The following is a 26,814-nucleotide window of genomic DNA, read 5'->3' as shown; positions in this document are numbered from 1 at the left end:
AATTACGGTCAGTTCGCCGCCTTATCACGAAAACGTGGAAGTCATTTTCCGCGGCTTGAGTTTGTTTTACCCCCTTCATCTACTTCGTGACTTTTCGACGCCCCTTTATTAAGCCATCTAACTAGTCACACTCAGTTGGCCGTGAAACGGTTTTCGAATAACAAGAAAATCGATTTGAACTTTGGCAGGTACTGCATCATGACTTGGTACATTTTTTCCAACCAGATCTTGCTAGTTGAAGGGCAATCTCAAGGGTGACATTAAAATTCGATGCATCTTCTTCTTGGACATATCAAACTAAATCCGAAATGAATCATACTTCATCTGCCTTCTCAAAAGGAAATTAAATGGAGATTGCTGACTTCCAAAACCAAGAATAAGGTGTTACAGGGCTTAAATTTCCATTGTTGGTACTCCATCAAAAATCCTTCTACGCTGTTAAGCCCAAACACAACCGGTCACGTAGCTCTGGTTCTTCACGTACTCGTTTTCAGCAGGATATGCCCACCGTTTCATCCGAAGTTATTCAAACTTCATTTTCGAGCATTAAATTCGCCCTACAACAAATGTTCTCCCAACAATTCGCGTCGGCCTCAAACTTTCAGCGAAGATTCTCGACTCCAATTAAAAAATGCAGCGCGTCGAGGGTAATATCGCCAGAAGGGCCAAACTTTACGTATTTTCACTCCATTAAATTGTAGTAGAGTAGATGCAACTTCAGCGGCGTTATCTTCGCCGAGATTTTAGCTCTGCGGGGAGTTCAGAAGTGAAAACCACATCGATATCTGCCCAGATTTCTTAGATTCGTATAGCTCCGTCGAGTTTCACTGGATGAGTCACAATTTCCGAGCAGACTTCTTGTTATTATTCATACAATCCTATCGTGGGTAAATATAAAAGAGATACGGCTCATATTGAGATTGTGTTTATTCAACATGAATGGTTTCTGTGAAAAGGCAGAGCAGTGGGTGGGATATCGATTGAGAAATACGAGGATAAATGGCAGTAAGACGGCGCATTATGTAATTGGGAGCTGTATTTGAGGAACCGCGGCTATTTTGAACGCTAATACGGCATTTCAATACACTTTATTAACCGACCCTCGGTTGTAGTTTAATAATCTACTTCCATTTATGTAGGATGCCGAGAACAAGTCACCTTTTATGGCCAGAAAATGAGATGGTTGAATTTTTATGGCGAACAGTGGCTACCAAACTTCAATAATTTTTCAACAATGATAACGCGTTGTCTGAGCAAGGGCTCCATCAGCTTTAAGCTATCAGCTGTCAAGAGGTTTTTCCGGATGGCAGCAATTTATTGCACAAATGAAGTAGAAATCAATGCTGGTGTAGGATTTTGGGACAGCCAGTACACGTTTATAATTGGAATTCGAATTTGTCTCTAATTTCATGGATAGTCCTTGTTTCCGTGCCAAATCTGAAGATCAAAATCCTGATATCGCATTATTCTCTTCTCTAATCAAGCACGTGACATCGTTTCGCCTCGTCGCAGAGCAAATAACGGACGAAAAGCCGAACATCTGTCCGAAGGACTTAATTAGGGCCGTAATAAGCGTGTAGTCATCGTTGCCACGTCAGATGAGCACGGTAGATAAGCTAATTTTTGTTTATGGTCGATTCTTATCGGAACCGGGGCCGGTTTGGACGATTTTCGGTTATTATTCGGTCGATTATCGCCAGGTTCAATCCTCGTGAATGCCACTGACTAAACTGTCGGGGTTGATTGAATGCCAGTGGACTGATATTATCCTCTCAGAGGAAAGGAAGCAGAAAGCCTCAGTTTCACTCTTGAAGAAAGACTTATCAGAAGAGAAACTTTGCAAAGTGAAAACTCTGGCATGTAGACAGTCCACATCTATGATCTGGAGAACAAGCCATTCCTTTCGGGTGAAAAACGTGTAAATCGGAGTGATAATGGCAAAAGATTAAAGCTATCTTCTCCAAATCACTCTTATTATAAGAAAAGTGGTATAATCTCTCTGGAAAAATGCCATACTAAATGCAGAAGAGTTCCTACTCAATATTTCACCAACTGGACGTTCGTACTTCCTTCAAGGAATATCAAAAGAAGCCTACAAGTAACATAGGCACTAATCACAATCTGAGTTTAGATGATTACCATCCACAAGCCACAATTCTAGGTCTGCACCCAATATTTTTTCTTCAGCGTTCCCTGACCCTTCCTACCCTAACTTGGCGTGAAACCACAACACCTTGAAGGCCAATTAATACCATCCATCCCATTACCTGCCATCGGTATTGACAAACAATGCCATTTGACCAAAATGATACTCTTTTAACGTTCCGAATTTTTCACCGAAAACCTTTAATGTTGTAACCATATCGTAAGATCAGCTGTATCAATGGCAGCAAATCATTAACGCCATACGTAACCCTCGTGCAAATTGCCCATGATACTGTCGAAATAAGACATAAATTATGTACTCGAATCATCTATCCGCAGTATTACTAGCGGAATATTCGTGTAGCCAGATCTAAATCTGGCGGTTCGTGAACTGTATCGTCGGAGATCGACGTTCGAAAACTAGTCGGATGACGCAAAGAACAATAGCACGAAGGGGGTCTAATCTCTCGATCTCTAGACTGTAGAGAGTTAATTTGGGAGTCTCAGAGAAACCGACGCGATCGGGTCTGATTAAAACAAACAAATCCGATAGCGCCGTTCGATTCTACCTTCGAGATGAAGAAGAACCTAATCACGAGGATTGAACGCTTCACAATCGATCATGCCGTCCAAACAGGTAGGGATTTCAAATGCCCGAGGATCTTGCTACAGCGATGCAATCATCTACTAAATCTTTCGATGAGAATGCTGCAAAATTTTGTCACTTTCCACGTCTATAGGGGAATGTAGATGCTTCAAAAAGCAATCATTTTGTGGAGACCCGAAAGTGGATGTCAGAACCGGTCCATTTTCAATCGATTTCGCGTAATGAAGATATCTAACTATGAATGAATTAATTAGTGCCGAAAACCATCAAAAATATTTTCGGCACCAATTTAATAAAAGTTCCCATAACTTTTTTTTTCAAATATTCAAATTGGTCTAGGTTTATATCGACGACTAGCAGATCCAGCATGGTTACTTGACATTTTTATTATTCGTTGGATCGGATGTTACAATATTTATCGAGACCAGTTGTGCGGAATGATCTGCGAATCCCTCTAGACGTGGCTTCGATAATATTCGCGCAAAGTTGGAAATGAACATACCTCTCAAACTATTGTTGGATATTGTTAGAGGGAGAATGGAATGTGGAACTTTCTCGATATGCTTGCAAAAGGTTCATCAACAGTTGATAAACGCTGTTCTGAAGCGACAGTTTTATGGTTTTCTTCTGAAAACAACTCAGTTGCAGCAAACTTCAACGAGTCAACTATCGATTATTTTGTGAGTCCCATACAAAAAAGCAATAAGGACCATGGACAGGCGAGAAGGTTGAGAGAACAGGATTGCAGTAAAGGTGAAATTGTAGAAATCTATCTTTTCCGAAAAAGCGCTTCAGCAGCTTCAGAACATTGTCCAAGAACGGAACCGTTTCCTAGAGAACTTTTCTCTTCGAATAACGAGGCAAAAATACCATAAAAAGGTGGGCATTTGACGCTTCTAAATGTATTGACAGCTCTCTCGGTAATCACAGATTCATCTCTTTTTTAGATATACAGGGTGTATTTGAAGGTAAGGCCTTTTTCAACAGAGGGTAGAACTGGTCAAAATGAAGCGTTTCACCAAAAATCACCTATAAAAAACTTTCAAACTGACAAAGTTGAAAAAAAAATTGAAAATGATGACTGAAATAGATCCTAATACGACCATAGACAGTTTTTCAGATGTGGTTTCGTTTAGATATTTACGTGGTAATGAAGATCGAAACTTAGGATTGCCGAATCTAATTATTTTTTAGTAACTTACACAATTTTATGAAATGACTGATTTCGATACCAACTGATAGAAGAGACTTAGGACACAAGTGTAAAAAATAGAATGATACTTCAACATCTCACCAATAAAATTAGTCTAAATTATTCACGAATTTTTTCACAATAGGTATCGCAATCTTCTTGTTCGAACATTCCAACAATCGTCGTAAAAATGGGGAAAAATCATGGCCCTTTTTCAACATAACTAACATAAGCACTTTCAAGAAACTGCCTCGATTCTCTACTTTCTTTCACGATACAACCATTATGATTCTCTAAAAAGTGAACTGATGCATCTAATCCTGTGAACTTGGTACTGAACCATTCCCCATATGTTTATGTGTTGTTTCGTTTTTGCGATGCCGGAGTCACCTTCCACAGTCCCGTACTTGAAATTCAATGAAATTTTGTCGAACGGGTTTTATCTCGGACATCTAGGATATTTTATATAGACAATTTGTGGTTGAACGACTTATCTTGATGAGTTCTACCTTCTGTCGAAAAAAAAGCCTCACCTTTGAAAACACCCTGTATGGAGCCCTGTATACAAGGCTGCAGAGAAGTTGGCATCCATCACCCATCATAGGAGTGAAGTCGCTTAGACTCATAGAGCGAAAAGTACCTACTCTAGTGACCTGCGAACTTAATGAATACCTTGCTGTTTCAATTTGTGGTATCAAAACAGATAGATAGATTGCTTGTCGTTTTTAAATGTAAGAGCGTGTCGATCATTCGGTACAATCCACAACATCCTTCAACGAAGTGCACCAATCACAGAATGTGGCGACCGCAGCATCGAAACCAGACCAAAACCGCGGAAGCCGCATGCGGTCGGACCGCTCCCCGTCGAAAAGGGGTCAAGGGACCGGACAGTTTATGGCGCCCGGAGACGGCGTTACACGGATAGCGACGTGTACCTTCCGACCTATCGTATCCCATCTGCGGTACTATGCGGACACGCACTAAATTCGCGGTTCGAGTCGCTATAAGCGGATACGGGCTTGTAAGGGGAGAGACGCGAGCAGTTGCGGACGTTGTAACGCTTCGTCGAGGTGCTAATTCAATGTCGGCGATGATGTCGGGTCGCGATCTGATACCGTTGGAGGTTTTCGAACAGGCATGTTGGATCTCTAGCCGTGGACGACGAGATATGTTGATTATCACTCGAATTCGCACCTCATAAGAACCACTGCACCATTACTTGTGGCTCACTTGATCTGTTGATCTACAGTCAAAGACGAAGATACTGTTTATTCTTCAAATTTCAGCCCTCGAATGAAGGCTAGGAGTTCTTTGTCGATTATTCTATCAAAATTGATAAGTTGACTTATTGGTTTTCCGGGAAAACTTGGATGGCGAATGTACAAATCGTTTTTAGTGATCTAAAACCTTAAACCATGAAAATTTCCTTGTTTGTTTAAATAATTCATCTCATACCCGTATCTAAACGTTCACTATTTGATGTAATTAACCAAAATCAGTGTGCGTTCTCCATACAAAATTCCCGGAATATATCGTGCAATCAAAGGAGCAAGATATAGCTCGTGTATTTATCGCTAAGCCTTATCTGGCGACAAGGAAGACTAGTACGATGGAGCGACTCGTTATCCCATTCAGAAATGAACCGACAGATTCCTATCTCATGGAGAAATTTGTTGAGGGACATGAGAAACCGACGAGGCCTCTCACAAGAGTTTCTATATGCGCGCCTCGTACCAATCTGGGAAATTCTGGCTTATTTGCGGCCATATCACAATCGCTAACGAGAGGTATCTTCGAATTAACAACGAAGCTAAGCGGAAAAAATCCTCCTCCATAACAGTTCCCAAACGAGTTTAGGTTCAAGTTATCATCGGTCGTTGACGATCAAACAATACATGGAAGAAAAACAATGAGTACAGGAATAAAATATAAACCAGAACGAAGCTAACAACGAGTCAAGAATAAAATCGTATAAAATTTGGAAGAAAAGGCCAACTGCCGTAAACTCAACATCAAAAACCATCGGGAAAATTGAAGATTCTTTGTGACAATTATGACAGTTTGCGTGGTGGGGCTGGCGTTATGGAAAAGTTGAAAATGGTAAACAAAAATTCTCGAGCGGGTCAGATTTTTAGAGGATATGTCAATTGGACCCAAAGGAAGCTACTTTTCAAGAGACTAACAGTTTGGACGTGACGCAAGGTCACAGCGGTCCTTTGAAAATGCAAAAAAAATCGTTACTTGTATATACTCGATCGAGTCAGATTTTCATACAGATGGTTAATCTCGGTGTAGCAGACATGTTGACCTATTAATCTGACACTAATCAGGGTGGTTTTCTTAATCTGACAGTTTGAAGATGATAACAAGGCATTTTTCAAAAATATCTCCCTTCCTATACCTCTAATCGTTTCTGTATTCATTATGAAAGTTGTAGATAATATAATTCTATACAACTTTTGTCTGAAGTAATTTTTCATACCCTCAACCGTTTTCGAGCTAGACGGTAATAAGGGCGAGGAGCTTAGCCACACATGCGAAAGGCCAAGGTCAAAGTAGAAACCCAGTCTGATGTACATTCATCGCCGCATATCTTGAAAACGTTCGAACGTAAAAAAAATTGCTTCGGACGAAATTTGTAGAAAATGTTATGCTCTACAAGTTTTATGATGAATGCGAAAATAATTTGAAGCCCAGGAGAGGAGATAATTAAAAAAAACTGATTTTTCTGACCTTTATGACCAATTTTTATCGTTTCAGCACGCTGAAACTGTCAGATTATTTTTTTTTCGTTATTCTTGAATCATTAGCTTCAAAATGAGAAAAAAGCCACCGCGCTCGAGAATGTACACGTGAATTTTTTTTTTGCAAGTTTGGCGCCCTTCCACACATTTTCGTCACGCTTAAATTGTCAGAGAGAATATATACTGTTCAACATGTAAATAACCTCATATATCTTAATCTGAAACGCTCGAGTATGTACAATGATCGTTTTTTTACCATTCTGACAGGCTGTCCTACGCAATTCCCCCAATATACTGGTCTTATTTTTGGTAGAGGTACTCTACAGAGTCTAAAGTATTTTCCTTTATATTAATCTGACACGCTCGAGTAAATCCCGAATTTACCTCTTGGGCTCCCCAACTATACGACACTATAAGGAGTTTCATAATCCCCTAGGAATCTTGGCTCAGTTCATTCCTTCAAATGTCTCTTGGGCTCCCCAACTATGAGGATGATTTGGTCAAGGTCATTGATTTTTGTTTTTCAATCGATCCTTATGGGACTGGATTCGAACTTTGAGATTTCCACAAAAAAATCTTCTTTAAAAGTAGTTTTAAGCTTGGGTTTTTCTTATCTACTTCATTTTTAGAACTAGAATGAATTACGCCTATGAAAAAGCAAATCATTTCCATCAGGGTCCAATTTACCTAAAACGACAAGGAACTATCGCTAGTCTTAAATCAACTCTGCTCTGTTGTTGCGGATTCAAGAATATATAAGGAAAAAAAAACAACACGAAACAAATTGCTCGTAGCGCACACTCCCGCAATTTTGAACACCACGTCACGTCCGTAAACTAATCCGGAGGATCACGTAGCAGACTTTGAATAATTGTCCGTTTTTTTATACGGGGCGCGTTTGTTTATTAAAAGCGGGAGAAAAACGGTCAAAACGCGCCTCGTGACAGATTAACGGAACGGCGTCGTTAGCGCGTCACTTCTCGATGACAGGCACCACCCCTGGACCGTCATTAGCATTCGCGTGCAGTCATCAAGTTAGGGGCGATTCGGACGCGCGTGTTAGATAATCGGCAGATTAAACTAATTATTATTTTCGGAACGATCGCGGGGGTAGGTGGATTCTCGAAGCGACGTTTTATTTACGACCGGGGTAACGAGATGATCCTCTGGTGCGTCATCGGCGTATGAAGAGGGGCCCAGCGAACGAATTACGGACGCTGGGAACGACTGGCGGAAATGAATTGCCGGCGGCAATTTGGACTCTAAACATGACACTCGTATCCGTAATCCTTATTTATTACACGCCGAAAAATTATAAGCCCGCGGATGGGGAGAAGATCATGAGGACCCGTGCGGACCCCGTACTTTGCATTTTGGCAATTATGTACCAGGATCGGGCATCAATGAATATCATACGGCGATATACAGGGTGTTCCTAAATTGAACGTACAAACGAAAAGGGGAGATTCCTTAAGTGAGTTTAAGAAAAAAAAGTCCCATAAACATGGGGTCGCAAACGTTTCCTTTTCGAGATACAGAGTGTTGAAGTTTGAATTTTTTTCAAGTTTTTTTCTCATAGTATCTACACTTCACAAGATATTCAACTGAAATTTGGCATAGATATTACATTTTAGAGTTCTCACCACGTGACAGGGCAATTTCGATAGAAGATCAACAGGGTGAAATTTTTTCTGGAACACTGCCACCTGTTCTTCTGCAGAACTTTTTTTTGGTGAGCAACTGTTAATTTGAAAAAATGTAAAAAGAAGCTTTGTTCTTATACTAAACTTTTCGGTCTCTTGTAGTTTTGTCGTATCTACCAACGATTTCGAGAAAAAAAATTTCGAGCGATTCTCTCGAAATTCTCGTAACTATGATAGGAAGGCCAGTTTGTAATCTGTGGTGAATGAATTCAGTGCCAGTTTTGACACATCAAATTAAAAAACGTTTGTTTTTTTAAAAGGTGAAGTTTATTATAAGAACAAAGCTTCTTTTTACATTTTTTCAAATTAACAGTTGCCCACCAAAAAAAAGTTCTGCAGAAGAACAGGTGGCAGTGTTCCAGAAAAAATATCTCCCTGTAGATCTTCTATCGAAATTGCCATGTCACGTGGTGAAAACTTTAAATTGTAATATCTATGCCAAATTTCAGTTGAATATCTTGTGAAGTGTAGATACTATGAGAAAAAAACTCGAAAAAAATTCAAACTTCAACACTCTGTATTTCGAAAACGAAATGTTTGCGACCCCATGTTTATGGGACTTTTTTTTCTTAAACTCACTTAAGGAATCTCCCCTTTTCGTTTGTACGTTCAATTGAGGAACACCCTGTATTGGGCCTCAACACGTTATTCATTCGAGACTCTTTATCTGGTATGTATTTGGTCACTGCGCATGTATTTTAACGTAAGAATTTCGGCAGATGGAAGAGGTTGCCACACAGTGTTGTTGGTCCTTCGGTAGCTGCCTTTCTGGATATTGAAGGAGCCTCTAGAGCTGTCCTCACTGAGTCTTTAGTGAGGACTGACAAGTGTCCCTCTTACCATATCGAACTGGGTCAGCATAATGCTGAGCTCAAGAAACATCATGACTACGCTTTACGACGAAACACTTAGATTTAAAGCAGGCAGAGGACTGCTGTCACCCCTACTCTGGTCCCTTCTGGTTGACGATCTAATAGAGATCAGCTCGCTTGACGTAACCGTTCAAGAATTTGCGGATGATATACATACAGTCCCTGGCCATATTATTAGACGCATTGATTCGATGCAAAATCTCAATATTGAATTATTAAATTGAATGTATATGTTACATATACTTCATCTGTAAATGGTTTTCACATATAATATATCATATTCAATAAAAAATATTGATTTATTGATGATTAAACATGAAATTCTAATATTTTGCTGAGCCACCCTGTGTAGCTATGAGAGCTTCATACTATCAATGCAGAATTGTTCGGTTTGCTGCATTCTAAGATAATGATTTCATATGTGGATTATCGAAATAACGTCCGAACCTGCAGAATGCAAGACGTCCACTGGAAGACATAGTACTGATTCATACTTAAGTACTAATACTACAACATCAAAAATAAATGCCAAATAGAACAATTTAATGAGAGCCGTAGATGAAACTAACATTCTGTGGAAATGAAATTACAATATTCTACTTTTTCCTCGAGCAATACCAGTAAATATAAAAAAAATCCTCAGTGCGTCTAATAAACTGGCCAGGGACTGTAGTTGTTTTGCTGATTGGTAATGACGATGTAATCATCTCATCTGTTCTTCAGGAAACACTAACCGTAATTCAAGGTTGGTGTGATGGTGAGCAGTTGGGCGTCAACTCTTGCAAAACCTTTATTGTGTCCTTCACTAGGAGGAGAGAATTTCATTCAATCATCCACAAAGCCAGACACTCCCTCTGAGCCTGTCAAAGGGTTTGTGGAAAAACTTGGGGAATAGCGTCGAAGCAGCTCCACTGACTGTACATCACCTGGTGGTCCTGCACAGAACGCAAACAAACCCAAAACAAACTTTCAAGACTCCAGAGAACAGCATGCCTCATGATTTCAGGGGCATACCGCTCTACTTCAACCGCATCCATGGAGATGCTATAAGACCTCCTTTCCCTTCACATTCTTGTCCAGAGAGAGGCAAGACTAGCATCTCACAAGCTCCACCACTTAACCGTTCTGGTCGCTGCGTATTTTAATGTAAGAATTTCGGCAGACTGAATAGGCTGCCACATAGTGTTGTTGGTCTCTGCAGTAGCTGCCTTTCTGGATATTGAAGGACCCTCTAACGCTGACTTCACTGAGTTTTTAGTGAAGGCTACCAAGGTTAGCGTTGTCCCTCTTATCATATCGTGTGCTGATACTAATCAGCACAATGCTGAGCTCAAGAAATATCATAACTACGCTTTGCGACGAATAACTTAGATTTGAAGCAGGCAGAGGGTGGACTGCTGCTGTCAACCCTACTTTGGTTCCTTTTAGTTGACGATCTAATTGTATCAGCTCGCTTGACGTAAGCGTTGATATAGTTGTTTTGCTGACAAATAATGACGATGTAATCGTCTCATCTGCTCTTTCGGAAACACTTACCGTGATGCAAGGTAGTTTGATGGTGAGCAGTTGGGCGTCAACTCTTGCAAAACCTTGATTGTGCCCTTCATTAGGGATTTGTGGAAAAACTTCGGGAATAGCGTCCGCTTGCTGTACATCGCCTGGCTGCATCGCCTAGTGGTCCTGTACACAACGCAAACAAACCCAAAACAAACTCTTGAGACTGCAGAGAACGGCATGCTTCATGATTTCAGGGGCATTCCGCTCTACCCCAACAGCATCCATGGAGTTGCTATTAGATCTCTCCCCCCTTCACATTCCTATCCAGAGAGCTCACAGGCTCCACCACCTAAACGTGAATGACCCTGAGAAACTCATTTTCGTGCCCAATCGACTCTTAGCCCAACTGGAGGCGGACGAGGTGATGGGCATAAGAACTGATCAGATAAAAACAAAAACCGGGAAAGGGCTTCAACAGAGCTTGGTCCTTTTGATATCTGAGAAATCCGGGATAAGTGAATATCCCTCTGGACAGGAGTGTGAAAGCTACAGGTCTGAAGCCATGTCTTACAGTCATTTGACGTAAGATGCAACGACAATTTCGTGGAATAAAGTTCAGCTATACCGCCTCAACAACGGACTGCATCGTTCCGATGAAAGAAACAGCCCGGATTGTGAAATACGCTTCCTGTCTAACCCATCAGAGACTCGAATCAATTGGTGATTACTTCCTGCCGTTCGCCCGCCCGAACCTAAACGTCCCATTCCATTACGATAAAAGTGACGACCTCGTATTTCCTGCGGAACCGCATCACGCTCTCAGATATGGAATGACGGCAGGCACTTCTCTCGCGATTCCATCGAGCTAATTTCGGCCGAATTGAGTAGGAAACGCTCGCGTCCGTCAGACCCTGACGGATGGATGGATTGGGGGAGCGGACGCTCAGAAGCGATCTTCCGAATGGAACAAGGATGGATTCTAGGCCATTATGAATATACTTATAGCTAATGCAGGTACATATGAACTGATCGTGAAAAGTTAAGGATATTGATGGTCTCCAACGATGCATACCGTATCATACATCTTTTTTCAATTACATAAACGTTGTCATTGTTCGTTGTCCCAGAACTGTCGTAATTTTTCATTGATTTCAATTGTTTCTACGTATATAAACTCCACTCAGCACAATCAGAATAGCAAGTCAGGATCCACAAGATGTCCCATGTACTTATATTTTCCAAAGCACAAACAGGCAGCGTCTCCATGAGGTAAACCTAACATCGAGACGCTTGTCAAGGGGTGTTCAAATCACACGAAAACAAAAGCGTCAAAGATTAGAGTGGGCAATGCAGCGTGTACACTGCTGAGACGAATGGCTACTCTTCACTAAGGAGTCAGATGTGACCGTCTTTCTGATAGTACACGTTTAAAAAGAAATCGCTGTTGTGTACAAGAAGTCTATCGCCTTTTTGAAGAGCCAAAATTACGGTTTGGTGCAAAATTTTTATTAATGGCGAACTGATTTATCTGTTCTTCCAAGAACCATGACCTCTCAGACGTATCTAATGTTATCAATGAAGTAGTCCCACAATTTCAATCAGCAGAAAATATCAATTTTCTGGATGATGATGCACTGCCACATAAATACCAACAGGTGATTAGTGCCAGAGAAAACCAGGGTGCTTCACATCTAGTATTAACACCAAGATTCCCTGATCTAAATCCAATCGAGCACCCTTGGTACCGATTACAAAGAACCCTCGACCTCCATAGACCAAAGCCTAAAACGCTTCAACACCTCTGAAGTTGTTGCCACAACTTTGACAACAAATTGAGCAGGATATTCTGAATGACTTCGTCAAAAAGCATACAGAGAAGATGCCAGGCAGTTATTGATGCACGTAAGGGCCATACTTCGTATCGAGAGTGAATAGAACATGGCTTTGTGACTGCGTTATCGGTGTTCCTCCATTCAACGTACCACAAACGACGGTGCTAAATCAACCAACCGTCCCAGAAGGACAAACCTAAAACCGACCAATCGATCAGAGCGCCACCAACTTCGTCGATCCAAACACGTCCCCCGAGTAATCTATCCTTTCTACTAGCGACGTCGCCAGATTGCAAGGTGAGGGAGCACAGAAAAATGACACCCCGTCCAGGTGAAACCGATAAAACAGATCTAGGGAGAGCGTCTCTATAGAAGTCCCGAGAGAGATAGAGAGACAGGGCTCTGGCTCTGATATGAGATGTATGGCTTCGTTGCCAGAGCGATATTCGTATAAGAATAGACACGCATCGGGTCTGAGTCTCTTTGAGGCACGTATATCGAGTTCGTCGCCGGAATTTTCATGAGTTTCTTCATTTCGACGCGAGATTGGTTTTCTTTTTTGCGAGGCGAGAATTCACGAGACGCTCTGGAGAACGTCCAGACAGAAAAAAATATTATACGAGTTATTTGCTCCGAGCCTTTATGAACGTCCGTCAGTTCAAGTATTTCAAGGTTCAAATAAGAAAATGGAGGAACAATTTTCAAGGATAGTGATGTATTGACCAAACTTTATACTTTGGCGTAGCGAAAAAAGCTAGTGGAATAGCTCCGTTCATCCTTTGCATCGATGGCATCTTCATTCACAGCAAATTGAATTATAAACATTTAGTTTTATGCATTTTCAATCTTTTTTACAGCTGTTGAGGTCAAAAAGAGGAAATCATCTTTTGTATTGGATTCTTATGAGAATGAGGACAAAATGCCACTCACAATGATCCTCGTCCTGGGCTTCTTAGTTGCGACAGCCTCTTCAAAGCAAGGCCAAAACCCATGGATGGAATCTCAACACTTAGGCATTGCCAGAACACGTGATCCATGGACTCCGTTTCTAAATGACATCAATTTTGATATGACCAAAATAACTTTACTTTGAAGGCCACAAGCTGTAATAGTCGTCAATTTTCACTTCTTGTGGTTAAGGTGGCTAAGTCGATGGACCATGGAGCCATCTGCATGCATGTGAAGGTGTACAGGATCCAACCATGTTTCAACGAAATTCACACTCAGATCTTGTTGTATTCCGTCATTTGATCAAGTGATTTCTACCCATTCCTATGTAAACGTTCATCAAGCGAACATACAATATTAACTTTGTCGCAGACCAGACGCAGCAGAGCACCCACCACCGCATCGAAACAAGGCAGGGCGCAGTTTTTGTTAGCTCATTTCGTGGGTACGTTCTGTTTACAACGGGAAAGCGCAATTTAATAAACCCAACTCACACACGTATCTCATTACCCATTCACCCCATACTCTTCCCGGGACGTCCTATACGCCACGCCGAAACCACCGAACGTTTGTTTTCGTTTTTCGAACGCGCACATGTGACGCTGCTGTCTAGTACCATAAGGCACGGGGAAAAATCGAAAAGTTGAATTATGTCCCGCCACTCCTGACACACATATCTAATTTCGGAAGCGACACATGTTTCCTTCTGCTTCCTGCGTGGGGCTTTGGTCGCGAAGATTTTAGCGCCGATAGGCTAATGGCCGAAGAATCTGAGGGGGTGGTACGCAAGCCATCGTTTCCCGGTGCATATGGTTACAAGTTTCATTGGCTGATATCCGATCGCTCTACCTCGGGTTGGCAGGGAGCAGACACGAGAGACAATATTTGTTCTGTCTAATTATACACTGCGCACATTCTGAAAATCTCAATTTTAATGAATGTTAACACTACATTGACTTTATAACTAATTTTTTATGTTCTCTCGGGACGGTTTTGAACGAAACAAGACACATTAAATGGAAGCAAAATTCAGGATTTTACCGAATCTTATGTGAAAGAAGAGAAATGAATAATTTTCAAAATACTGAAATGCTGATAAGTGATTTAATACTTGGTATTTCCACCCCTTGCGTTAATTACAGCTCGGCAACGACGGTTCATACTCAAAATGAGTGATCTTAAAATGTTCTGATTTAATCCTTCTCAGATTTCTCCGAGTTGGATTCCTAAGTCATTAAGAGTAGCTGGATGATTTTCTGAACTTCTCAGCCTTCTATTGAGGTTGTCCATTCCATTCGAGAGACTTCAACCTCTTCAAGGTACTCCTGAACGATGCGCGCACGATGGGGTCTGGCATTATCGTCCATAAAAATGAAATTTTCACCAATGTATGGGGCAAATGGCTCTACATGCTATTCAAGAATGTTCCTTATATACTTATCAGCATTCATAGCTCCATTATCAACGACCACTAGGTCTGTGCGAGCAGTCAAAGATATTCCACCCCATACCATAATCGATCCTCCCCCGAAACCAGTAGTATTCAGGAAATTGCACTGAGCATATCTTTCATGTGGACGTCTGCATACAAGGGGACGTCGATCACAATGGTAGAGGCAGAATCTAGACTCATCTGTGAAGAGAACTCTTTCCCAATCGGCCCCTTCCCAATGGATATGCTCTCTCGCAAAATCCAAATCCAAATCCCTTCGATGGGCTGGGGTAAGAGCTGAGCCTCTTGCCGCGACACGAGGCCTTAAATCATATTCTCTGAGGCGATTTCTTATTGTCTGAGTGCTAATTTGCACCTCATGAGTTTGCTCAAGCTGAATTTGAAGGAGGCGAGCGGTTGCAAACTCTCTCAACGAAGAAACTCTCAAGTAACGTCCTTGAATAGCAGTTGTTACCCGTGGTCTACTCTGTCCTGGTCTTCGGACATTCATACCTGTCTCTCTGAATCGCTGCAACATTCTGGACACACTTGTATGGGAACCTCCAAACCTTTCTGCAATTCTTGTGTATGTCCACCCTTCTTCTCGCAAAACTACCGCTTGGGCACATTCCTCTCGGGTCAAATTGCGTGTTTCGCGTTGCATAGCGATCGAGTGTAGAAAATCAAACGAAAGAAAAACTATTGATCACTGGAATTGATCGAGAACAACTGATTTTAGAATGGAGCCAATACTTTCAAAATCTGATAATATCATCTTTTTTTATTCCTGCTGGGAAAAAACATCTGTATTGAAGAAAACCGTTGAAAGTGGATAACATATATTATACATGCATAATTCTGATAAAAATAATTAGCATTGAGAACACCTTCAGTTGTAGAATAAGTTTGAGATTTCCATAATGTGCGTTAATTTTTTTGCGCAGTGTATTTGAATTGGGGAAATCCCGGCACTTGAATCCACACGCGCCAAAATGACGTTCTTAATCATCGACCCATTCCTATACGCAACAACGTGATTTATCACCTGTCCATAGCTTAATTTACATGCCAATTTCGCGTTCTTCACCTTGATCCGAGGAGATAGCCCAAATCTGGAGCCCGTTCCAGATTTGTCGCGTGGGCGTCCGTTAATTACTTCCCGCCTTGTCAGAACACGTGAATAATGAAGTCGATGCGATGCTGTCCAAACGGAATGGTTCGCCTTAATGACTGCCATAGATTCTGTCTGTTTTGTTCGCTGGTCGGATCGGTGTGAAAAACATCGTCAAGGGAACCATTCATGAGAGTTCACGAACCCATTGTTTAATGGTTCGGGTTTAATTTGGTCGTACTCGACTTTGTAAATTAGACATGGATGGATTTGGGAGGTCGAAGGAAACTTTTATTTCCTTCGTTAGGAGGTTGATATTTGGGAGAGTTGTAATTCCAGGAATGACTCATAACTTTGTTTTGTCAACAAGCTATTATACTTAGGAGTGCTCTGGACTGCCATGAAATAGGTGACAATATAATCAATAAATGAATGAAGCATTGTCAAATATGGACAAGTGTTCGTTTATTATGATACTTCTTAAAATTTTGCTTGTTGAATTCTTCTCGGTTCGCTTCGCTTCGCTTGATCAAATTTGAACGTGAGGCTTACATAAGTTGTTTTTTTTTTACATTAATTAAAATGGTGAAAATATAGGTGATAACTACGTGATCTGCTGTCTGTGGCGAAACGTTCCTCGAAAACGTAACAGTTGGATGATTGACAGGTTGATCGATCTCAATGGCGCAGACACATTTCCTCATAACTTCGAACGTTAAAACACAGCGTATCAATCATTCTTGAGTTAGTAATTCGTATAGCATCATTTAGAAGATACGTTTGCATTCTCCTGAAGAGGTCGGCATACGTCGAGACTCCGATGCGATTCGAATCTCCTCCGAATAGAAGAGCTGCAAATTTCACTCAGCCGAATACGACTTTAAAATGAAAATGTAGAGTTCGCTGGGACGGTCAATTTCTGATTCCAGGGGGAACAAACTTTGCGCTTTGATGAAATTGTTTTTTAGAAATAACGAAGCGAGGGACGGGGCTGTCTTAGGTCATGTAGCAATGGATCCGACCTTTAATACTAGGAAATTGTCCGATATATCTGTTGTTTCATGCACAACAATCATGAGAATCGTTAAGCAACACAAAATCCATCCTCAAAAAATACGATTGGTTCAGGAAATGAGCGAAGATGATCCCGGTTTTATAAACTAATCACAAAAAGGAGCACTTTTCCACTATTTTACCTGTCATTTCGTTATCGATGGAAATTTGGAAGCGAAATTTCAGGATCAGATAATACTCGATAAGATCTTCAACTTGAGATCGATACCTCCATATTCAAAATCAAGAGGTTGTGCGCTACCCCGTTAGGGAGTTGCGGTTACGGCGATGCAAAGAGCGAAACAGTTGTTCTCCCTTGAATCAGAAATTGACATGTGCAAGTGATTTTCCACATTTTCATTTCAGTGCCAGAGAATCGAGGTGTTAAGTTTTCGTTGGACCACACTGTATTACGAATGGGGAATTCTCCTCAATTTGGGTTATCACTGCATATGCAAGTTTAAACTGAATAAGTATGAGTTTAATTCATGATTTTTTCAAATTCACCTCGGAAACTATTCAAAATCATCCTTCAAATATGGGGTTTTAAAATTTAAATCGCTTTGTGCGGAGTTTAAGATTTCGCAACAGCGCATACAAGACAATGAAAAAGAACAATGTCCGATCAGCTTTTTTATAAAATAACAGCTGTTGATCTACAGGCGCGTACTTAGGGTAATGTCAGACGCGGCGGTTTTGACCGAGACGGTTCCCGCTAGCGATCGCCTGTTCGATGTCACACGCGTCGATTCAATCGCGTCGGTTTATATCCAAAATACAAGGCGGTGTGAGGTCGTGAATAGAACGATAAAACCGCCGCGTCTGACATGTTCCATATACATACCACTGATGACTGTACGAAAGACTCATAAAAACCGAGGCGGATAGTGGTCCCGACGACCCTTCGAGTCGGTTTTAAAATCGCCTGGCGATTCATACCGCTACGTCTGACATGGTCCATTTGAAACCCATTGACGACTCTCCGATACGGTTCTACTCTCGAGAAACGTCTCGGACAAAACCGCCGCGTCTGACATTACCCTTACCTGCAAGCTTCAACTGCAACCGGCCATAAAAATCTTTTTACGACCTTCCTCGTTCGTCGCAGACTTCATAGACAGCCATCTTTGTCTATCTCATCTAGGTAATGCATTTGTTGTCCTTTATTATCAAGGCATATTTCAGTCGATGTTGCCAGCTTGTACAATTCTCAAAAAACGCTTTAAACTTTAAATACCCATTTTTGTTTTTCATTTTCAAGTGCTTAAAATAATTTTTTTTTGGGAAATGGTTGAAATGGTTTTTTCAAAATGTGACGTTTCAGAGATATTTCATAAAAAATATCTCCATTCAGATGGAGTATTCCCTATTATCGCGTCTGATGCGGATGGAAATGGTCCTTCAAGTAGCTCTGTGGTAGGGCACTTGCCCGGCAATCTGGAGCTCAGAGGTTCGAGTCCCGCCGAAGAAGGTGTTCGTTAATTTTTCATCAGTTATAATTCATCCTTTAGTGCTCGAAAAAAGATACGACGAATTCAAAAGCGAAAAACTCATGCATATTCATAGGCCCATCAAGCCGATTCGATGACTGTGTGTGTGCATCGAATTACGATTATGCACACCGACCTTACGTAATCGGGGATCGGGCCGAAAAATCATCGAAATTGCGAAATTAATTATGAACACGCATTAATCAAAGACGACCGGAGAAGAAGGGTGGAATGAGGAACGGACGGGCTCGCTGACGCGGCGCATTCATTACATCGTCGGAAACAATAATGGCATTGTGCGGGGATTTTTATCGAAGCGCTACACTCTCTCCTCTCTCTATATCTTCCAGATATCTCGACGGGTGATACTCGCAGTTGCGTCAATATCATCGGGTTAATTTATGCGGCAAAACGAGTATTATGAATTTATTCAACGTCTCGTAACCGCATCGGGATGTAGTGTAACACACACTAGATGGTTTGAAACGCGAGATCCGCATCAAACGCATGCGGCAGCCGCATGCTAATGGTCGGTTCATAAAGAGCTCCTAAGAACTGAGAGAACAGATTTGATGGAGGCCTATTCAACCTGAAGTAAAAAAAAAATTGACCAGAGTAAAAACTAGTACAAAGTTTATCACGGAACTTCAATATGCAGTCGACTGCGCACTTATCGCTAGCAGCTCAGAGGATAAACAGATAATTTTGGACACCTATTGTAATATATTGGGGAAATATTGAAATTCATTGGTGGGGTTGCACATGCCCATTATTGTTAGAACATATGTGAGCTACCTTTCATTTTGTGGAATGCAATTTAATTTCAATATGTGTCTAGATTTGGAAATAAACGTTTAAAACGAAAGAGTATCTTTCTAAACTAGTCCAAAGACATTACAACTATAAACATATATACGAAGGTTAAGGCCTTAGACTCAATATCGACAAAACCAAAATCCTAGTAAGTCCGCCAGGAAGCCTTCAAACAGATATCAGCCTGGTGAATGAAACTCTAGAACAGGTCGAGCAGTTCAAATACTTGGGAAGCTTCATAAATACAAGGCTAACCTGGACACGGAAAAACATAACCGTATCAATTCGGCATCACGGGCATTCTGGAAGCTAAAGGACAGAGTGTTTCAAAATCACGACCTCAATCAGAAGACCAAGATAGCTGTTTACAAAGCAGTCGTCCTCCCAACGCTTTTTTGCGGAAGCGAAAACTGGACGCCCTACAGGCGACATATTAAACAGCTTGAACAACCGCAACAACGTCATCTAAGACAAATGATGCACATCAGATGGTTCCACAAAGTTTCGAATGCAGAAGTCTTGCAGCGCGCGAGTTGTACAACAATTGACAGTAAAGTAACGAGGGCCCGATTCAGATGGACCGGCTACATTCTGAGGATGAAGATACAAGGGACACAAGACGCGCGTTTTAAACATGTCACTAGCAGTTATGAGTTTCAAGAAATCATCTATGTCACAATTCGTCGAAAATCAATTCATATAACGCTTTTTCCTGAAAACGAATAATTCTAGACACCTAGTGCATCAACCTCTGATTTTGGCTCATACTCCTTCCTTCGGCATAAGAAATCTCGCACAGTTCTATTAAATCGTTGAAATTTCCGACCATACACGGTCAGTCCATAACTGTAAAGTTTGTCCGGTAACGTGTGGTCGCTCCCATATCGAGAACCTTCGAACAGTCCTCTCTTCATTTACAAGCACAAAGTCCTCCCAGTGCCACTCGGACACGGTCGAGGTAATAATAACTGAAATAAATATCGTACTCGATGTCCCGACATGTTCGCATATTCCTCTAAATGGACCGATTGTACACAAATCACGTTTTCATATGAAGAGATAAATTGGGAGGATAACCGGCGCAACGATGAAAACGGCCGTACGTTCAGTCGGCGAACCGGGGAAATGTACAGGATGATTGACGAGTGGTCGCGGGCTTTAACGCGTTTCTGTCTCGTATTCGACTTGTTCTACGACCGATCCGACGTGTGGGGTCCGGCACTGTACCGATCGAGGATCATGTGTGTTCGAATGACAAAGATCGCTGGTGAGTTTTTCCTAGATCACTGACAAATGATGGAAATGTATTCAGAGCCTCTATAGAAATTTTACTCGCAACTTCAAGGTGTAAATTACGCATTTGTAGCTCAACGAGATAGGTAAACGTACTATTTCTCTATCTCCATCGCTGTCTACTTATTTTATCCACCTCAAAATGCCTCGTCTTCTGAGGCGATCCACGTTTGTTTGCAACAGCCGAGAATTCTCTAGAGAATTTACTCGAGAATTCATGCGCCGTGAATTCTTTACTGTTACATACGCACTTTCGGTAGAATTCTCTGTTCAGTTGCATACAAAATAATCTCTGCCGTTTTCATACCAAAATTATAGAGAATTCTCCATAGAAGCCCGTTACAAACGGCCTCAAGAAGTGTAAATCATAAGAAGGGGATATATCTGGAGAATACAGCGGTTGTGCCAAAATGTTTCACTGGACCCTTTTTGGACATTTTTTAACGAATTTTGCAATAAGCCTTTCAACGTCTCACTGTTCAGTTCACGAGACACTCAGTCGCCTTGTTTTGGAGTGATCGCTCTTGAGAAACTGCTTGTTATTGAGTCACTACAATTGATTCTACAGCCACCCCTTGCGTTTGACTCGAAATTCGATCGATTAATGCTTACATTTCCTCGTCTTTCAGTTTTTGTCGGCTGTATAAAGAGAAAGAAGCACTGTTTTCAACGCTGTAACCACCCATTATGAAACGTCGAAGGCGTTCTCTACACGATTGGTAACTTGGAGTCCCGCCATCATAAACTTCCACTTGTATTCGATCAGCTGCAATCTTCTTCAAATTTGTCCTCCGTTATAATAGGTCCAAGAAATTGGTGCACTACCGAAATTTAAATTCAACGATAATATTCATCTTCTGACGTGCGTGAAATTAAGGGACTGTTTCAAAAAACGCCGGAACCGTCCGTATAATAACCTCTCGACGTGATATTTTTCTTTCCGCTTCCCATATGCGGATCCGAAATGAAACATTCATAGCGCGAGGAGAAGAAGAAGCGGAAAACGAAAAGGACATATATTGTGTGCAATATCTCACAACTTCCTCATATACATCACGCGACTCGACAAGAATCCCCGAATGCTGCTGTAACACATCCCGACGACCTCATATTTCTTTCCACATTATCACATGCAATCGCCAAATTGAAAATTCCAACCGGGGAAGCTACGAGGGTGTTCGTAGCCAACGAAACACCCCACTCGTTCAAGCCAGACGTTTACGTCTTAGCCTCGTGGACTCTGTCGCATCGCCAGATTCAAATTTATTGTAATTTATTCCTGTACCCTCGAAGAGTGATGAACTCTTCTGGTGTCTCTTTTGTATTATTACATTTGAGTGGATACCGTCTTAGAACTTAAACTAAAATCTCGAAGTTGAAACTCAATATATCATTTTGACAGAAGGGTATTTATGCGTATAGATATGTTTTTATGACGAGAAACCGATGTTCACGTTGGACGGGCGTCCGAAGCCCCTGGTCCATTAAAAGGGCATCCCCCATGATTCCAGGCTCCCAGGGGATGCCGAGCGTGATGTTTCGTTCGTTTTATGACGGATACTCAACGTTCCATCAAAGGGAGGATGGTATTTAACGCGGCACCCGTTTCGAAGTCATCATTGAGAGTAGATTTCGAAGCGAAGTTGAGAGCTCAAAGGATTCCGCTTCTCTTCCTAATTGAGGGGGAATTTTCGAAAACCTGACGTGGTATTGGAATGTACAGAAATGCACACTGCAGCAATGCGATTATCATCCCATATCGGTTGTTATTGATCGTACATGTGGAACCGAGCACTTTGTTATCCACTATCACCAATGACAACGCTTTCAGTTCCATGGAGTTCTATCTTTATTAATGCAATTGGAAGGATTCAGAAGGGATTGTAGATTTCATGAAGAGGTTACAATGTTCTGCGACCTTATAATCTGTTGTCTGTTTCCTCCTTCTACAAAAACATAAGCTCAAAGATGGCAACATATGGCAAAGGTGGACTCAAATCACATCCTCGGCAGGATCGTCAACTCATTTGGACACAACATGTCACCAATAATCGAAGTTCACTTGAGTAGGGATATCTCCCTCAAGTTCAGGATCACATTCTTCTTCTGCATAAGCTCTGTAGCTTTCGAGGTCAATTCACAACAAGCTGTACGTTGATCGTTCCTCTTTTCTTAACAGCCTTTAGCATATTTGAGCCTATTTGACAAAACAAACTAAAACTTCCAAGAAAAAGGATAAAATATGCATAACTGACCTTTTGGGTCAACAACTTGATGAAGCATCAATGCATTAGTCTTCACAGCTATTGTTTGTTTTATGGCCGAATATTCTGATTCACGACGTGATAACTATGCTCATGATACAAAAACTTTCCCCAACTAACTCAGTCACCTCGTAAACTTGAAATTATGCAGAATAATACTGAGAAAATTCAGCATTCAGATCTCTAGGTCGAGTTTTGTTCATAAAACAATGGAATAATGGGATGTAGACTACTCGTCGACCTGAAATAGTTTCGATGTAGCATTACGCTTGCTAGTGCGGATGAAATAACGCGTTCACTTTACGCATTTCGGAATCCCAGACTTGAGACTATCAGAAATCCAATTATCGCTTTATGGGTGTCACATTGTCTCCGACCCCCACTAGTTCACCATATCAGCGTTCGATATAATGACCGAACGCATCATCCCCTGTTCGAGGGATAGGGCGATATAATAATGTGGTAAATTGAATAGGATACCACATAATGAAGGGAATTTCCTAGATGGCAATGATGACGAGGTGATCGATCACTCGAACTCATGTAATTAGTCGAAATTTTTCTGTGTTGATTCACTCTCGTCAATAATCTCTCCCCTGAAAGCCCAGTCCGTAAGATCTCTCTAACCAAATAATAACGCATCATCGAGATGAATCTGTAAAACAGCCTCCAACGACAATACGGACGATCCATCGATCTGTAAAATCTCCATGTTTAATTCACAGCCGCGAATTGCTACGGTTTAGTGGCTCCCACGCTGATCTATCAGCTTCGGAAGCTGTGAGATGCAAGTGGCGTCCACTTAATGGAAGAACAAGATGCTGGCGGCAGATTAAACTCCCGGATGTTTTTAAAGCGGAAAGTGTCGGAATTAGGTCCGTTTGATTGCTCTCTCTATTCATACGGATCATTATGATGAGTTGGCGGACAAGTCTTCGATCGCGACTTGACCCAGAGGGAAAAGAGCAATCGGAGGAAGGGTTTAAAAGGATCCTCGTGAAGTCGGTGAGACAGTTCGGTTATATTACAGGGTATAGAACGAGGTTCAAAAACATATGGCGATAATTCTTTTCCAACCTTCTTCTCCCTTCAATAGACCCGATGAAAATAATTGAGGAAACTTCCGAATGAGTGGCAAACGTCTGTCGATGTCAAGAAGCAAACTCTTCGACCTGTCAAGTTTCCCGCAACATCGAAACCATCCATCACGGTGCATTAGAAGTGGCCCATCTACCCCTTCCCGCGCGAGCCATCAATCAAAGTCGCGACAACGATTTTCGACGTACGAAATAAATAGAGACGTCACGCAGATTCGTAATGACTAATGAGCATTTGATATAGCGGGAAACTTAATTATGCGACGAAACAATGGGGGGCGACGCTGGCACCATGGGAACTCCGATTTTCCGGTAGAAAAAGTTAAGCGGCCATTGTCGGAAATAACGTTCGCACTGGTATTAGGAGGTCTTAGGACATCGACTCACGATGTCTACATTATCGAAAGAAATCAAAGAGTGCATAGGAGAAACCAAGCGTTGTTTAAACCGTGGAGCTGCAGATCTGACCCTTCCTCTTATTCTTTTACGTGCTGTGTCTCATCGGGGCTGAATTGAGAATGGTTCTGAGGCTTTCTGGCCCGTTGTTCATCAGCATGCAGTTGGAGAAACTCGCACCCTGAGACACACCGACAAAATTGCCACGAGTCGACAGAGAGGAGTCTCTCTTGGTCATGTGTTCTAGGTGTGTTGGTCTCAACTCTTCAAGGCATAATACATATGTTTACTATTTCATCCGTGCTCCTGCGCCAGTGGCACAGAAAACAACCAGTAAGTCCCATTTTCTTCAAATTTTCAAGAGGCGGCCATTGCACCAGTCACCTAAGCAGTCACCAGATTATGCTTACTCTTAAGAGCCAGGAGTTTTTTGACCTCAGGCTTAAAGGACGGTATTCTGGTGAGAAGATTTGAGACTACGTGCTGTATTCAGAGGAAAATTGTGCTCTCGGGACATCTAGTAAACAAGCTCCTGACAGATGAGTCCCTCTAACCATAAAAATAGTGGGTTATGTATCCTAGGTGTGTTGCTCTCAACTCTTCAAGGTTGCTTTACTGTTTAATCCGTGCTCCTGCACTTGTGGCACAGAAAAGAACTAGTAAGTCCCATTTTCTGCAAATGTTCATTGAAGAGGTGGCCATTGCACCAGTAACCTGAGCAGTCAGCAGACTAAGATGTTTCCTCTAGAGATCCAGGGTTTTTTTTACCTCAGGCTCAAAGGACGGTATTCTGGTGAGAAGTTTAGAGACTGCGTGCTTTATTCAGAGAAAAATTTTGCTCTCGGGACATCTAGTAAACAAACTTCTGACAGATGAGTCCCTCTAACCATAAAAATAGTGGGTTATGTATCCTAGGTGTGTTGCTCTCAACTCTTCAAGGTTGCTTTACTGTTTAATCCGTGCTTCCTCACTTGTGGCACAGAAAAGAACCAGTAAGTCCCATTTTCTGCAAATGTTCATTGAAGAGGTGGCCATTACACCAGTCACCTGAGCAGTCACCAGACTCAGCTCTTTCCTCTCAAGATCCAGGGATTTTTTTGACCTCAGGCTCAAAGGACGGTATTCTGGTGAGAAGTTTAGAGACTGCGTGCTGCATTCAGAGAGAAATTTTGCTCTCGGGCCATCTAGTAAACAAGCTTCTGACAGATGAGTCCCTCTAACCATAAAAATAGTGGGTTATGTATCCTAGGTGTGTTGCTCTCAACTCTTCAAGGTTGCTTTACTGTTTAATCCGTGCTCCTGCACTTGTGGCACAGAAAAGAACCAGTAAGTCCCATTTTCTGCAAATGTTCATTGAAGAGGTGGCCATTGCATCAGTCACTTGAGCAGTCAGCAGACTAAGATGTTTCCTCTCAAGATCCAGGGGTTTTTTGACCTCAGGCTCAAAGGACGGTATTCTGGTGAGAAGTTTAGAGACTACGTGCTGTATTCAGAGGAAAATTGTGCTCTCGGGACATCTAGTAAACAAGCTCCTGACAGATGAGTCCCTCTAACCATAAAAATAGTGGGTTATGTATCCTAGGTGTGTTGCTCTCAACTCTTTAAGGTTGCTTTATTGTTTAATCCGTGCTCCTGCATCAGTGGCACAGAAAAGAAATAGTAAGTCCCATTTTCTTCAAATGTTCATTGAAGAGGTGGCCATTGCACCAGTCACCTGAGCAGTCAGCAGACTCAGCTGTTTCCTCTCAAGAGGAAGGTAGTTTTTAGACCTCAGGCTTAAAGGACGGCATTCTGATGAGAAGTTTAGAGACTGCGTGCTCTATTCAGAGGAGAATTTTGCTCTCTGGACATCTAGTAAAGAAGCTTCTGACAGATGAGTCCCACTAACTATAAAAATAGTGGGTTATGTATCCTAGGTGTGTTGCTCTCAACTCTTCAAGGTTGCTATACTGTTTAATCCGTGCTCCTGCACCAGTGGCACAGAAAAGGACCAGTAAGTCCCATTTTCTTCAAATGCTCATTGAAGAGGTGGCCATGGCACCAGTCACCTGAGCAGTCACCAGACTCAGCTCTTTCCTCTCAAGATCCAGGAGTTTCTTGACCTCAGGCTTAGAGGACTGTCTGATAGTGAGAAGTTTAGACTAGTAAACAAGCTCCTGACAGATTAGTCCCTCTAACCATAAAAATCCTAGGTGTGTTTCTCTAAACTCTTGAAGGTTGTTTTACTGTTTAATTCGTGCTCCTGCACCAGTGGCACAGAAAAGAACCAGTAAGTCCCATTTTCTTCAAATGCTCATTGAAGAGGTGGCCATGGCACCAGTCAAC

General features: G+C 41.7%; 1 protein-coding gene across 7 annotated transcripts in view; it reads right to left on the bottom strand.

Annotated features, from left to right (window-relative positions):
• Positions 1–26,814, bottom strand: part of LOC123317479 (rap1 GTPase-activating protein 1) — a 345,747-nt gene that overhangs the window by 121,024 nt on the left and 197,909 nt on the right. The gene's annotated exons all lie outside the window — the stretch shown is intronic.

The sequence above is a fragment of the Coccinella septempunctata genome, chromosome 7 (genome assembly GCF_907165205.1).
Source record: "Coccinella septempunctata chromosome 7, icCocSept1.1, whole genome shotgun sequence".
NCBI lineage: Eukaryota > Metazoa > Arthropoda > Insecta > Coleoptera > Coccinellidae > Coccinella > Coccinella septempunctata.
Note: the sequence above shows the minus strand (reverse complement) of the source record. Positions and strands in the feature narration are given on the sequence as shown.